The sequence below is a fragment of the Canis lupus genome, chromosome 12, assembly GCF_003254725.2.
Source record: "Canis lupus dingo isolate Sandy chromosome 12, ASM325472v2, whole genome shotgun sequence".
Classification (NCBI taxonomy): Eukaryota; Metazoa; Chordata; class Mammalia; order Carnivora; family Canidae; genus Canis; species Canis lupus.
The window spans coordinates 38,754,010-38,767,533 of record NC_064254.1 but is presented as its reverse complement, the minus strand read 5'-3'; the positions used below and the strand labels follow the sequence as shown (position 1 = coordinate 38,767,533).

Sequence of the window (13,524 nt, the reverse complement as noted above, 5' to 3'; positions counted from 1 at the left end):
TTTCCCGTCATTCATTTTATCAGTTTTTAAAAAAATTTATTTATTTATTCATGAGAGAGAGAGAGAGAGAGAGAGAGAGAGAGAGAGAAGAATAGGCAGAGAGAGAAGCAGGCTCCCTGTGGAGAGCCTGATGTGGGACTGATGCCAAGACCTCGGAACCACCAAAGGCAGATTCAACCACTGAGCTACCCAAGTGCCCAGATTTTACCAGTGTTTATATAGCATTTAGAGTTGCCCAGTTAGGTGCCAGATATTGAATCCTGGATACTCCAGACTCATGTTTTTTGCTGCTGTTGTTAAAACTTCAGGTTATATTACTATTCATAGTTACAAATATAATTATTTTTCTCAAAACACCTAATTTTTAAAATGAAGGCAAGTACATTTTGACTGTTGAGTATAAGCTATATAAAAATGGAGTCATCTTCTATTTTATAATTTATCATATAAATTCTAAGAATTATCTGAAGAGACACACCTTCTGTCTTAATACATTTGTATACCATTATCATTTTTATGTTTTTAAAATTGAACTGTCTTAGATAGAACCATACATCTTTGAATATTTTTTTTGCCTAAAAAATACTATCAATGACAATTATACCTTCCCTAAACAAAAATAAGCCAGGATTATGCATGAGAGCCATAGATGCCAATAAGTCTTGGATAAGAAACATGACACCATTTAAATACAAGCCTTACTGCTTGAGTTATTTGAAACACTGTTTTTATGAAGCCCAGGTCTTAGGTTTGAATCTTGGGTGACCCAATTAATTTTCTTCATTTTAAAGTTACAGACTTTAGTCTTAAAGTAGGTTAAATGTAAGTTATCACTGGCAAATAGAATTGAGTAAAATAATACTGTAGAATTGATGAAAATCTACCAGTAATTTATACCATAAGCTTAGGAATTTGAGTATTAAAATGACCTGATGCCAATCTCCTACTCCTCTAGAAATTTCTTAACATCCTTGGCTAATGCTTACCTGGGGTTTTGTTAACTTGTCTGTAATGGGTGGTCACTTCTTATGGGAAGCATGACTGATATTGAGATATTATAGCCATTAGGAACTCTTACTGATATTGAAACTAATGGTATGTCTCCCTACTATGTCGTTAAGAGTTCAACTCCTCCAGAATATTTCCCCTCATTTGCATGAATGCCCTTAAAATATTTAGATAATTCATATGCCTTTTAATGGATTTCTTGTCTCACTAATTCTCTCAATCCATTGCTTGAATGATGTAGTTCAGGACCTTTTACCATTTAACTCACATTCCTTAAAACATGCTAGAGTTTATTAGTATATATCTTTAAATGATGTGCCAAAAGTGATCATTATGTTTCACATGTGCTCTGACTAGTAGAGCCTACCGTCACTTCCTGTGATCTAACCATATGCTTCCATCATCATAGCCTGAATATGCACTTTCATTTGGCAGTTATAATTAGATTCATTCATAGGAAATCCGAGGACAGTATTATCCTTTTTCTAAATAATAAAATTTGTTTGACCATATTTGTGTGTGTGTGTGTGTATATCTGATCCTACTGTCAGAAAGCTGTAAGTTTGATTATAAATGCTTGTGTTTGGCACATTTATTGGCTTCTTTTGCTTGGATTTGATTTCTCATTCATTTCACACATGTGTCCTTTATGAAAAGATTTTGACCAAGAGTAAAGTAATTTATGAAACTTGGCAGTGTTTTAAAGGTAATTGGTTCATCAACTTGAATTGGTTTATTCATAAATGAATTCTCTATGGCTAGAAACTAATTCATTCAAGTGATCAATGGATTAATTAATTAATCAATTATTCAACTCAATTATAGTTTTTAAAAAAAGATTTTATTTATTTATTCATGAGAGACACACATAGAGAGGCAGAGACACAGGCAGAGGGAGCCTGCTGTGGGACTTGATCCCAGGCCCTGGGGATCATGACCTGAGCTGAAGGCAGACACCCAACCACTGAGCCACCCAGTGCCCCTCAATTATAAATTTTGAGTGGCCACTGTGCTCAAGACATTTGGTACAAAGAAGAAAGAGACAAAATTTCTCCTTAGTGCTGTTCTTCCAGAGAGCTTATAAACAACTGGGCAGAAAAGAAATACAAGCACAAGATAATAGTACAATGTGAAGGGATATCCATCTACCCAACCACTTATCAGTCATACTCTGGGACACTTAAAGACCTACTAGAAATATTCTACTATCTTCTTGTGTATGTTGGGATTTAGTTCATTACTGTTGATTTTTCCCCTGTTTTCTAGTGTGGAGACTACTCTCCTTAATACATAAATTAAAAGCAAAATGGATATTGAATAATATTGATTTAGTTTTCCAGAATTTCCAAGTGTTTTCATATTTTCTTGCTATCCTAATTTTATTGGTTTCTAGTTAGATTTCATCGTGGCAAGAAAACACACGTTTTATATAGTGTCCAAGGTTTTGAGTTTTACTTAGTAGGTAGAATAGGGAAAAATACAACTACTTTATCCTCTCAAAAGTAGAAATCCTGGTGGTAGTTTCCTATATAACATCTATTTTCTCCTTCTTACTAGCATAACCTTATTATTATTTTTTCTTTTGGGGGGATGAGGGAGGCAATATGCCAAGTTTAAAATACTTACCTTCCTAGACTCCTGTGCCTGTAGGGGTAGCCATGTGATCAAGTTTTGGCACATAATAAAACAGCTAAAGCCTACTCACTAAGACCTCTAGAAAAGTTATCATTCTCCTAATAAAGGTACACCTTCACCTACCTTTCTTCCCTTATTTCTGACTGATATGTATACATGATGCCTGGAGATAAAACAGCTATCTTGTGCCCAAGAGAACAAAGCCACCTACTAAAATTAGTAGAGAAAGAAGCCAAGCTGAATTTGAATTCTTCATCCACTCCTTGAGCAGCTGGACCAGCCTTAAGGTTCCCAATCAAGGAATATTTATTACGGGAAAAAATCCTCTAGGTTTAAGCTATGCTATGCTAGTTGACTTTTTGTTATGTACACAAAACATAATCTTAGCAAATTGTTCATCCTGCTTTTTTCCACCCAATTTGCAATCAAGCTTTTACTCTACCTTCAAAATCCAGCTCAAGGCAAATTCCACTAGGATGACTTCCGTAGTCCAACCCTAAAACAGAAGCCCTGTTCAGCTGCCTTCACACCAAATACCACCTCCTTTCATGCTTCATCTCACTACATTTAAAAACAATTATGATCCTTTCTTCATTAAAAAATTCTTGAGGGCAGGCATTATGCCTTTTATTTGGCATTCCCCCCGCCTACCCACCCTTGTAATGCCAGGAATTTAAGCAGAGGCCTGAAGTGGAACCAGTCTACTTATATAGGACTAAATACAAAGTAATGCAATAATCTTGACTTGAGCTACCTGGTTCAGTAGTCTGGCATAATGTCACATACAAGCTCAGTCACTGCACATAATGATTTTTTAGCTGTCAGTTCTAGCACACAGTAGAGTCATGTTAGGGGGAATGTAAAAAGTAGGCACCACCTCTTACCATGTTCTCCCTCATACTGCAGGCCTCCCTCTGCCCCTGTGTTAGAGGCCACAGAGATCACTCACCAGTTGGCCCATGGCTGGCCCAACAGAGAGGGGCCAATCACTGCCCTCCAACGACAGTCAGACTTGCCTGCACAGCAATACCTGTGTCTCTAGCCTGAACTCCTGTATAAGAATTTGGCTCTGCCAATGGCAGCTGGAGAAGGTAATAGGACCTCCTTCTAGATGAAAGAGGTTGGGTAAATGAACAGGTGAGCTGCAAGAGTCATCTGCAAAGAGATCAGCAACGATAAGTTAACAACTCATTCAGACATATGCTTTGACATCCAACTCCCAAACCCACCTGTAGCATGAGGGGAAGCCATCTCCCATGGGAGAGAAATCAGTGTGATAGGAGACTATATTCTTTCCACTGAGTCTTTCCAGGAACAAGGGCTTCAAGGTACAAATCTTCTGGTTCTTTCTTCTCTCAAGCCCCTCTGTACTCTTATCACTCTCACTCCTTGTGCTGCCATTGCTTCTGCTACTGTTTTTCCTCCTCCTCATCCTCCTCCTCTCCTCCTCCTCCTCTCCTCCTCTCCTCCTCCTCCTCCTCCTCTCCTCCTCCTCCTCCTCCTCCTCCTCCTCCTCCTCCTCCTCCTCCTTCTTCTTCTTCTTCTTCTTCTTCTTCTTCTTCTTCTTCTTCTTCTTCTTCTTCTTCTTCTTCTTCTTCTTCTTTCTTCTTCATTCTTCTTCTTCTCCTTCATTTCTTTTTCTTCTTTTCTAGCAGCAGCAGCAACAGGAGTCCATCTCTGTTATTCTCCAAACAGGGCAGGTTTCATTGAGTGAAGGAACCTAAGGAGCTTCTTTCTTTTTCTAGAAGAATTCCTCATAGGGTCAGGCTTCTCAAATTCTGCTGACTTTGCCTCTTCCTTCTGCTCTTCCTCAGCAGGCATCAGAGAATATTTAGTTCCTCCTGGTTTCATAAAACAATCCAACAATCCTTTGCAAAGTGGTCTTCATAGCTGCACTTCTTGCAGGTGACGTACAGGACAACCTTGAGAGTTATCTGCCCAGTATAATCATGAAAGGACTGCCTCCGCCTCTCTTGCTCAGTGATAATGTTGTTGGGGTCAAGGTCTCTCTTAGTCTCTTGGTTGACAACTTTCATGGAGAGGGATACTTCTATCCTATTATTTTTCATCCATCAGCCAATAAGCTTCACCCACACCTTTTCTCTGACACCTACTATCTCAGAGGGCTTATCCATGAGACAGGATGACAGGTGGTTTCGATTGCCCAGACCTTGCTTCTGAGAGCCTGGAATTTTTTTTTTTTAAGATTTTATTTATTTATTCATAGAGAGAGAGAGAGGGGCAGAGATACAGGCAGAGGGAGAAGCAAGCTCCACGCAGAGAGCCTGACGTGGGACTCGATCCTGGGTCTCCAGGATCACACCCTGGGCTGCAGGCGGCGCTCAACCGCTGTGCCACCGGGGCTGCCCGACAGCCTGGAATTTTGATAAAAGCTTCACAGTATGTCACCATAACAATCTTTGTTGGAAAATAGTGTGGAAAGCATGCAAGACCTCCATGGTCTTAGGTCTTTCTGAATTCATCCTTAATGTTCTATGGCTCCTCTATTTCTCTTCCACTAAAGGTAATTCAAGTGTCTCTGTGTCAGCTCTCAATCTCCTGGCCACAGCATTGTGTGAACCACCCAAATCAGGCCTTATTTGACACTTTTATTTGGCAACTTGGCAGGACTCAATAAATATTTGTTAAACAGGCAGAGGAACAAAATTTTCTAAATAGCAATTGTTTCATTGCAGTTTGTTGTTGTTGTTTGCAACTATTTTCTAAGTAACTAACTTTATATAATAGGGCTGTGTTGGCATATTTCATTTTTCTTGGCACTACTGGAAATAGCTGAGACACTGGACAGGAATTATTGCCAGAGTTATATTAAATACATTTAATTAAAGTAAAACAACATCAATTCATCTGTTCTTTATGAAATTGGCAAGCCCATTTCCTCTGTGGTGCCAAATTTGGGTTATATATGTATTTTGTATTTGAAAAGTAGTTTACATGCCTAAGGATGTGGAGTATCTTCCTGTACAGATTTTTGTGATGTTTTGGCTCCCTGAAGTTCTCATGCGATAAATGGAATTGTTCTTCTGGGATCCATCTTGGAACCACTATATACTTGCTGTTTGGCTGCCTGTGTGATGCTAGGATGCCTTTATGACCATCCCAAACTATCACTGATTTTGCCTGAGAAGGAGTGAACTACTTTTCCTTTCTGCTGGAGTTATCATCTTTTCTTTCCCCTACTGGAATCTACTTTCACCTCTCCTCTTTCTTGTCTGGGTTCATTTTTCAAATGACTCCAAGGGAAATCTTTTATTTAGCAGCCCTCTAAGGGTAGAACCAACAGTTCTTAGTACCAGTCTCTTATAATATCCTTAGAACAGGATGAGAGGTGTGGAATATTATGAAATGGAGCATGGAAGGACTGAAAGAGTGTCCAATTAGTTAATGCTTGCTTCCTATTTTCCTGATTTTTTCAGATGTGGATGCCTTTTGGTGTATGCATTTCTTTTAAGAATGGCATATATTCTAATATATTTAGCAACTCTGTAGAGTAAATATAGATTCATGCACTTTTTTGGGACAAAGTAGAAGTAAAATTGTAGATGCATTATAAGTATATATATATATGTATATTTTGAAACATATTTGCGATCTATGATTATATAAAAACAAGGAAATTGCCTTTCACAATGACATTGGGTGGAGGTATATAGTGGTAGCTTTGAAATAAAAATGGCAGATAAACAAAATGCCATGATTATCAAGATGGCACTGAGTCTGGAAATTAAAAGTAAAAAAAAGTGTTATATCCTAACATACAGGAAAAAGTGTAGTGTGATGAACAATATACTATACTAATGTTAGAATATTGTTTCTAAGAAAAAAACATGATTCTGAGTATATACTTAACTCTATGAACCTCAGTTTTAATCTATAAAATAGAATGAATATTTAATATTAATAATTAGTATTTAATGAATATTTACCCTGCCTTTATCACAGAGTAATTGGAAGGATAATTAACATCATAAAAGTGAAAATGCTTTAATACCTCCCAAATGCTACAAACGTAGGCTTTATTTAATATAGTTAATAAAAATATATGCAGACAATAATTATCACCAGAAAAAGCCAGAAATCCAGAAGTTTCAACTGGTTAGTTGTGTGGGTGGGTAAATCCTATTTGAGGGTAAAATTCTACATGTAAAAGATAAGCTTTCTGTGTTTATTTAACAAAATATTGCAGTTGTATTATTTCCAGAAGAATATCAAAATTCAATTATGACCCAACAAACAGCTGCAAAAGATGTTTCTATATGATTAAAGTCAAAAAATATAATAGCACATTATTAGAACAAATCCAATAATAACAGGAAGCTAATCATGAATAGATCCCATCCTGTTCCCTTTCCTAGAAGCAAAGTTTTAACTCAGCTGTTTCTTCTGATATTTTTCCAAATTATGTTCTTAAAAAATATTTATATATTTGAGAGAGAGATAGTGAGAGTGAGTATGAGTAAGGAGGAGGGACAGTGAGAGAAGCAGACTCACAGCTAAGCAGAGAGCCCTGCCGGGCTCAATCCCAGGACCCTGGCATCATGACCTAACCCGAAGGCAGATGCTTAACCAACTGAGTCACCCAGGCACCTCTATATTGTATGTTTCTCAGAATATTTTTTGGATTGCTAACTTTTAGATTCTACTACTTGATTTCCTATAATAAAAATGAAGATTTAGCTTTTTAAACTTCCCCATCACTCCTCCATTTCTCTCAATTTTATCCATTCAAACACTGAAATTAAATCAAAGATCAATTGCTTTTATCAATGTTTACGCAAATACATCACTGGAGTCAAAGTAACGCACCATGTGGCAAACCCTCGCTTGTGAGGTTTTTGTATGGTATAATAATTGTCTACTTCCCACATGTCCAGTTTGCTGTCTCAATATTTTTAATTTATACCTTTCCCTTTGTAGCTCTCTGTTTATTCCCCATAATCTAGACTGTTTCCAGCAGTTACAAAGCTGTCACATTGAGGTCTCTCTTCATTGTTTTCTGATTTGATCCTATATTTCCTGAATCCCATTTTTCTCTTTATTGATTTACTCATGAATTTGCTGAAGGATGTTTTTCAGGACTTCTCAAGAAAGGTGTCATGGTAGGCATATATGAAAATGCCTGATGTTCCTCTATCCTCACATGTGATGAGAGTTTGGCTGGGTAGAGAATCATTTTGAAAAGCATTTTCCCTCATAATTTTAAAGTACTTTCTCCAATGTCACGTAGCATTTAGTGATGCTTGTGAGAGTTTTGCTCTTTTGTTCATGACTTACCACTTTTAAATTTCTAGAGACTTTAGAACTTTCTATTTCTTATACTAAAATTTTATAATGTGTGCTCTGGTATGGATCTGTTTTTATTCCTTTTTTCTGAGTATTGGAAGGCTTTTTCAATTAGCAATGTATATTCTTTATTTCAGGGAAATTCTTTTTATTTCTTTCTTTAATACTCTCTTCCTGTGAATTTTCCTTATTCTCTATAAAACTGATTTGTCAAATATTAAATCTTCTATATAATACCTCTAAATTTCTTAATTTTTGCTCATAGTTTTCTTTGTTCTTTATCTTTCTCTCTCTTTATTCATTATATTTCCTTAACATTGTCTTTCAAAGTTTCTATTGAAAATTTTTTCAGCAGCTGTATTTTGTGATAAAGAGTTTTTTCTTGTTTCCTGATATTTTTCTTTTCCAAAGTGTGATGTGCAGATTTCTAAGGTGGCCTCCAAAATTCCTGGCTTCTTACATGTACACCTTAAATAATTAACTCCTCTTGAGTGTGGAAGAAAACTACGACTATGGTGGTATACATATTTTTTAAGATTTTATTTATTTATGAGAGAGAGAGAGAGGCAGAGACACAGGCAGAGGGAGAAGCAGGCTCCATGCAGGGGGCCTGATGTGGGACTCAATCCAGGGTCTCCAGGATCAGGCCCTGGGCTAAAGGTGGCACTAAACTGCTGAGCCACCCAGGCTGCCCTGTATATTGTTTTCTTGACTATATTACATTGCATGAAAGAAAGGATGCACAATTAAGTTATTGATCAGTAGACTTTGACTTAATTAAAAAGAAGATTGTAGTGGGTAGGCTTGAGGTAATCAGATAAGTCCTTCAAAGGAAGCCCATTGCCCAGTGATAGAAGTCAGAGATCTGAATTTCTACTGGTCTAATACCATTTGTGTTAAAAACAAGTTAGGGGGGCCACCTGACAAGGAACTGTTGGGTGCTCTCTAGGAAATGAGAATAGTTCCTGGCCTATGGCTGGCAAAAAAAAAAAAACAAACAAACAGGGATCTTGCTCAGTCCTATAAGCACCAGGAAGTGAATTCTTTCACCAACCAGTTGGTTTGGAAGAGGAGTCTAAGCTTCAAATGAGACTCCAGACCAGGCTAAAACCTGACTGCAGCCTTGCAAGAACCTGAGCAGAGATACTGTAAGATAATTAATTTGTACTGTTTTAAGTCATCTGTTTGTGGTAATTAATTATATAGCACAGCAACTTGTTCTTGTTTTGTGGATAGATTATCTTTCTCACCCACCTTCCCTCCATTACTTCATTTGTTCCTTTATTAGTTTAGGCTCTTTCTTGAGTTAAAAAGCTCTCTTCAAATAGTGGTTATTATTCTTCCTCATGTTTAATTTTTTAAGATATTTGATTTTTTATTTGAGACAGAGAGAGCACAAGCTGTGGGGAAAAGCAGAGGGAGAGGGAGAAGCAGACTCCCTACTGAGCAGGAAGCCTGATGTGGGGCTCCTTTCCAGGACTGTGAAACCATGACTTGAGCCGAAGGCAAATGTTTAACCAACTGAGCCATCCAGGCACCCTTCTTCATGTTCAGTTGTGAGACATTAAGAAGGGAAGCAGGTACCTGAGTGAAACCTTGTGACAAACAAACAAAATTCCATTTAGGTAGATACAACAAGATATGTGGAGGTTTTTTTCTCTGTTCTTATTGAATTTCTCTGAATAGAAGTGCTTGAAATTCTGGCTAAGTGCTTAAGGCCTGCCTGGCTATCGGAATTCCCCCTGTGAGACGGACAAGGAAGTATGAGTGTTGACAAACTTAAAGGCTGTCAATTAAATCCTATTTTCAGGCCTGAGCCAATTTCTACCATGACCATCTGTACTTTAAATATTCTAGAGGATATGCCTTAGATTCATCTTGCCTAGAGGTAAATGTCCAAATGCCAGTGTTCTCTGTGTCTGTGTGTGGCCACTTTAAGAACTGACTTGAAACAAATCTCCTTTGCCATGTGAGGCCTCAAGGCTGTCATCCCTTGTGCATGTGGCTTGCCTCTGAGACCCCCTCATGTTCAAGCCATAAATAAGTTCTTTTCAACTTTTATTCTCTTATATACACATTTTAGGTGATAGAATTCATAAAAATAATCCATTTTTTAAAAATGGAAATTAACAGAAAACATACTATTAAATGCAGTTTACTGTGCTGTGGAACTTTACTGACATTATTTTTATGCATATGGAGTTTACATTGCAAAAACATTTGAACTGTCAGGGAGGAGAGAAAAACTGATTTTTTAAATATGATTTGGAATATGGATTTGATAAATATGAATTATTTTAAATATTCATGATTTTGAGAGTAGTTCCAAAGATAATAATGACTGACATTATTATCTCAGTTTTTGCAACTCCTCCCCCCTTTGGCTGCTGTCTAGCTGAAGGCACCTGAATATTTAACTTAGGGGTCCTTCACCAGCAATGACCAATTCCATTGCTCACCACCCCCTTCCACCCCAATGACAGTACTTCTGACGAAACAGAAGTGAGGCAGCTTTGTTTATGGAAACTGTCTTACTGAGTCAGTTCAATATCTCCATATATGCCACTCAGATTAATCAGCTCCCAGGTATGGGGTGCTTAACTTTTAGGGAAATATTAGCTATTGTCTCTGCCTTCTAGGCAAAGTAGAGGAAGAACCAAAAAAAATTAAAGTCATAAAAGTGCTCTAGTAACTTAGAAAAAATTCTGGCTCTACATTAAGAAATCATAAAATAAATTCATAGGAACTGTGTTAAGAAAGATATAAATATTAGAAGTGTGAAAGACTCCTCTTGCCCTTAGCCCCAAGTCCTAATGATATCTACAAGGATGCAAGAACATGTATATAAGCATATAGAGGTTAAACTATTACCACAGTGATATAAATGAATTGCTAGAGCTGTATAAATGAATGATGAGATTTTAAAGTGGAAGATTACCTCGAAAAGGGTGAGATTTGAGCAGAGATTAATAATATGCAATGAGTTACAAATATATTATTGCCATATTCCTTGTGTGTGAGGATAAGATCTATATCTTTCTAACAGCAAACAAAGAAGATTTGGATTTATATTCAAAACCTCTGTAAGATAAAGAAAAACTGACAATAATTGTTTCTAAATTGACATATAATTCATTCTTGTTTCCAAAGAGCTTTTAGGCTTTAAGGAACTATTCATCATGATTACATTTGAATTGTTCACTTATTTCCACTATGTTTCTGGATTTTTGAAAATATGATACAAAATCCACATTATTACTGCCTTTTTGGAGCGAGGGAGAAAGTATTATTAATATTAGGAATAACAGGGGATCCCTGGGTGGCGCAGTGGTTTGGCGCCTGCCTTTGACCCAGGGCGCGATCCTGGAGACCCGGGATCGAATCCCATGTCGGGCTCCCGGTGCATGGAGCCTGCTTCTCCCTCTGCCTGTGTCTCTGCTTCTCTCTCTCTCTCTCTCTCTCTCTGTGACTATCATAAATTAAAAAAAAAAGAAAAGAAAAAAATATTAGGAATAACAAAAGTTGTTATTGGAGAAAATAGATCAGAAGAGTCAGCGAAAGTAAGAATCACATTTTATTTATTAATTTGGCTTCTTAAAAATACCCATTGCAACAGCTTATAGGCACATATATAACATAGACTTGTGATTATAGGTTAAAATATACGTGTAATAAGGACACAGTAAATATAAGAAGACCAATAGGGGATCCCTGGGTGGCGCAGCGGTTTGGCGCCTGCCTTTGGCCCAGGGCGCGATCCTGGAGACCCGAGATCGAATCCCACATCGGGCTCCCGGTGCATGGAGCCTGCTTCTCCCTCTGCCTGTGTCTCTGACTCTCTCTCTCTCTCTGTGACTATCATGAATAAATAAAATCTTAAAAAAAAAAAAATAAGAAGACCAATAAATACAAAAATGTACTAAATGCCCAAACCTCACTAGATGCTAAGAAAACCAGAGTAGGTCATAGTTGATGTTATATAATTTCAAAAATATATGACTTAAGCTTCCACCCTTCCCCAGGAAGAAAATTCTAAGCTTTTTCTCCATGCATATAGGTGATTTTATATTTTTCTCTTTTAAATCTGCTCAGGGATATTCTGGTGGGTTATTTCGAACATATATTATAAATAAATAGAATGGAATAGAATAATACCATCTTTTTAATGTGCTGATAATCAACTACTAAAAAACCATGCAAACAGAAGACATAGTAATAAGTCAGTTAGTGAAAAGATGAGGTCTATTTTGTGAAGTAAACTATTTACTTAGGTTCAATGAATGATCCCTTCCATGCAGCTTTACGCATGTTTATTTTTTTTCCAGTACCCTGAACAGCAATATTCAGGCACCCTCCAAACCAAATTAAGTTCATAGGAGATGATCCTATCTTTCACAGCTGCATCATTTTATTTGACACATTAAGACTCTTCAAATACTTAGGCAACTTTGTCAGGGAGTTGGCCAGTCTTAAATTAGTGATGGCAATAGATTATTTCACATTTTGCCTTCATCTTCCTTCTTTCTTTCTTTTTCTCTAATCCCTCCTCTAATTCTCTAAAGAGCTGGGCATTTCAAACAGATTTGCAGGTGACACTAACAAATTTTTATTTTATTTTATTTTATTATTTTTTTTTTACTAACAAATTTTTAAATCCTTTATGGGAGCAAATGTGCTTACATCTAACTTTTGGCTTTTCCCTCAATTTATAAATGCTCTCATCATACAGAACATAGCACTAGACCATATGGAATCATGGAAGATGATTATGATAAAATTCCTTTTTTTTTGATAAAATTCCTTTTATGTGGAAATATTCTTTTTCTTTTGTGGATATGGTTCTTTTTGTGAAAATCTATATCATCTCTTAAATATATATATATGTGTGTGTGCATATATATATATACACATGAATACATGAATATATATGTGTGTGTATATATATACATGAATACATACTTGAAAAAAAATATATATTTGGGTAAATGCCTAGTAATGCAATTGCTGGATTATAGGGTAGTTATATTTTTAACTTTTTGGGAACCTCCATTCTATTTTCCAGAGTGACTGCACCAGGTTGCATTCCCACCAAGAATGTAAGGGAATTCCCTTTTCTCTGTATCTTTGCAATATCTGTTGTTTCTTGTGTTGTTAGTTTTAGCCATTCTGAAAGGTGTGAGGTGGTATCTGATCATGGTTTTGATTTGTATTTCCCTGATGATGAATTATGTTGAGCATCTTCTCATGTGTCTGTTAGCCATCTGGTTGTCTTCTTTGGGAAAATGTCTACTTATATCTCTGCCCATTTCTTACCTGGATTATTTGTGTTTTTTTGGGGGGTGTTCAGTTTGATAAGTTCTTTTAGATTTTGTGTACTAACCCTTTACCAGATATGTCATTTGCAAATATCTTCTCCCATTCCAAAGGCTGCCTTTTAGTTTTGTTGATTGTTTCCTTCACTGTGCAGAAGCTTTCTATCTTGATGAAATTCCAATAGTTCATTTTGGCTTTTGTTTCCCTTGCCTCAGGAGACATCTAGAAAAATGTTGCTACAGCTGATGTCAAAGAGGTTGCCAC

General features: G+C 36.8%; 1 pseudogene; it reads right to left on the bottom strand.

Moving 5' to 3' along the window:
• Positions 1 to 4,323: 4,323 nt before the first annotated feature.
• LOC112640001 (zinc finger CCHC domain-containing protein 17-like) lies at positions 4,324 to 5,126 on the bottom strand (annotated as a pseudogene).
• Positions 5,127 to 13,524: the final 8,398 nt, after the last annotated feature.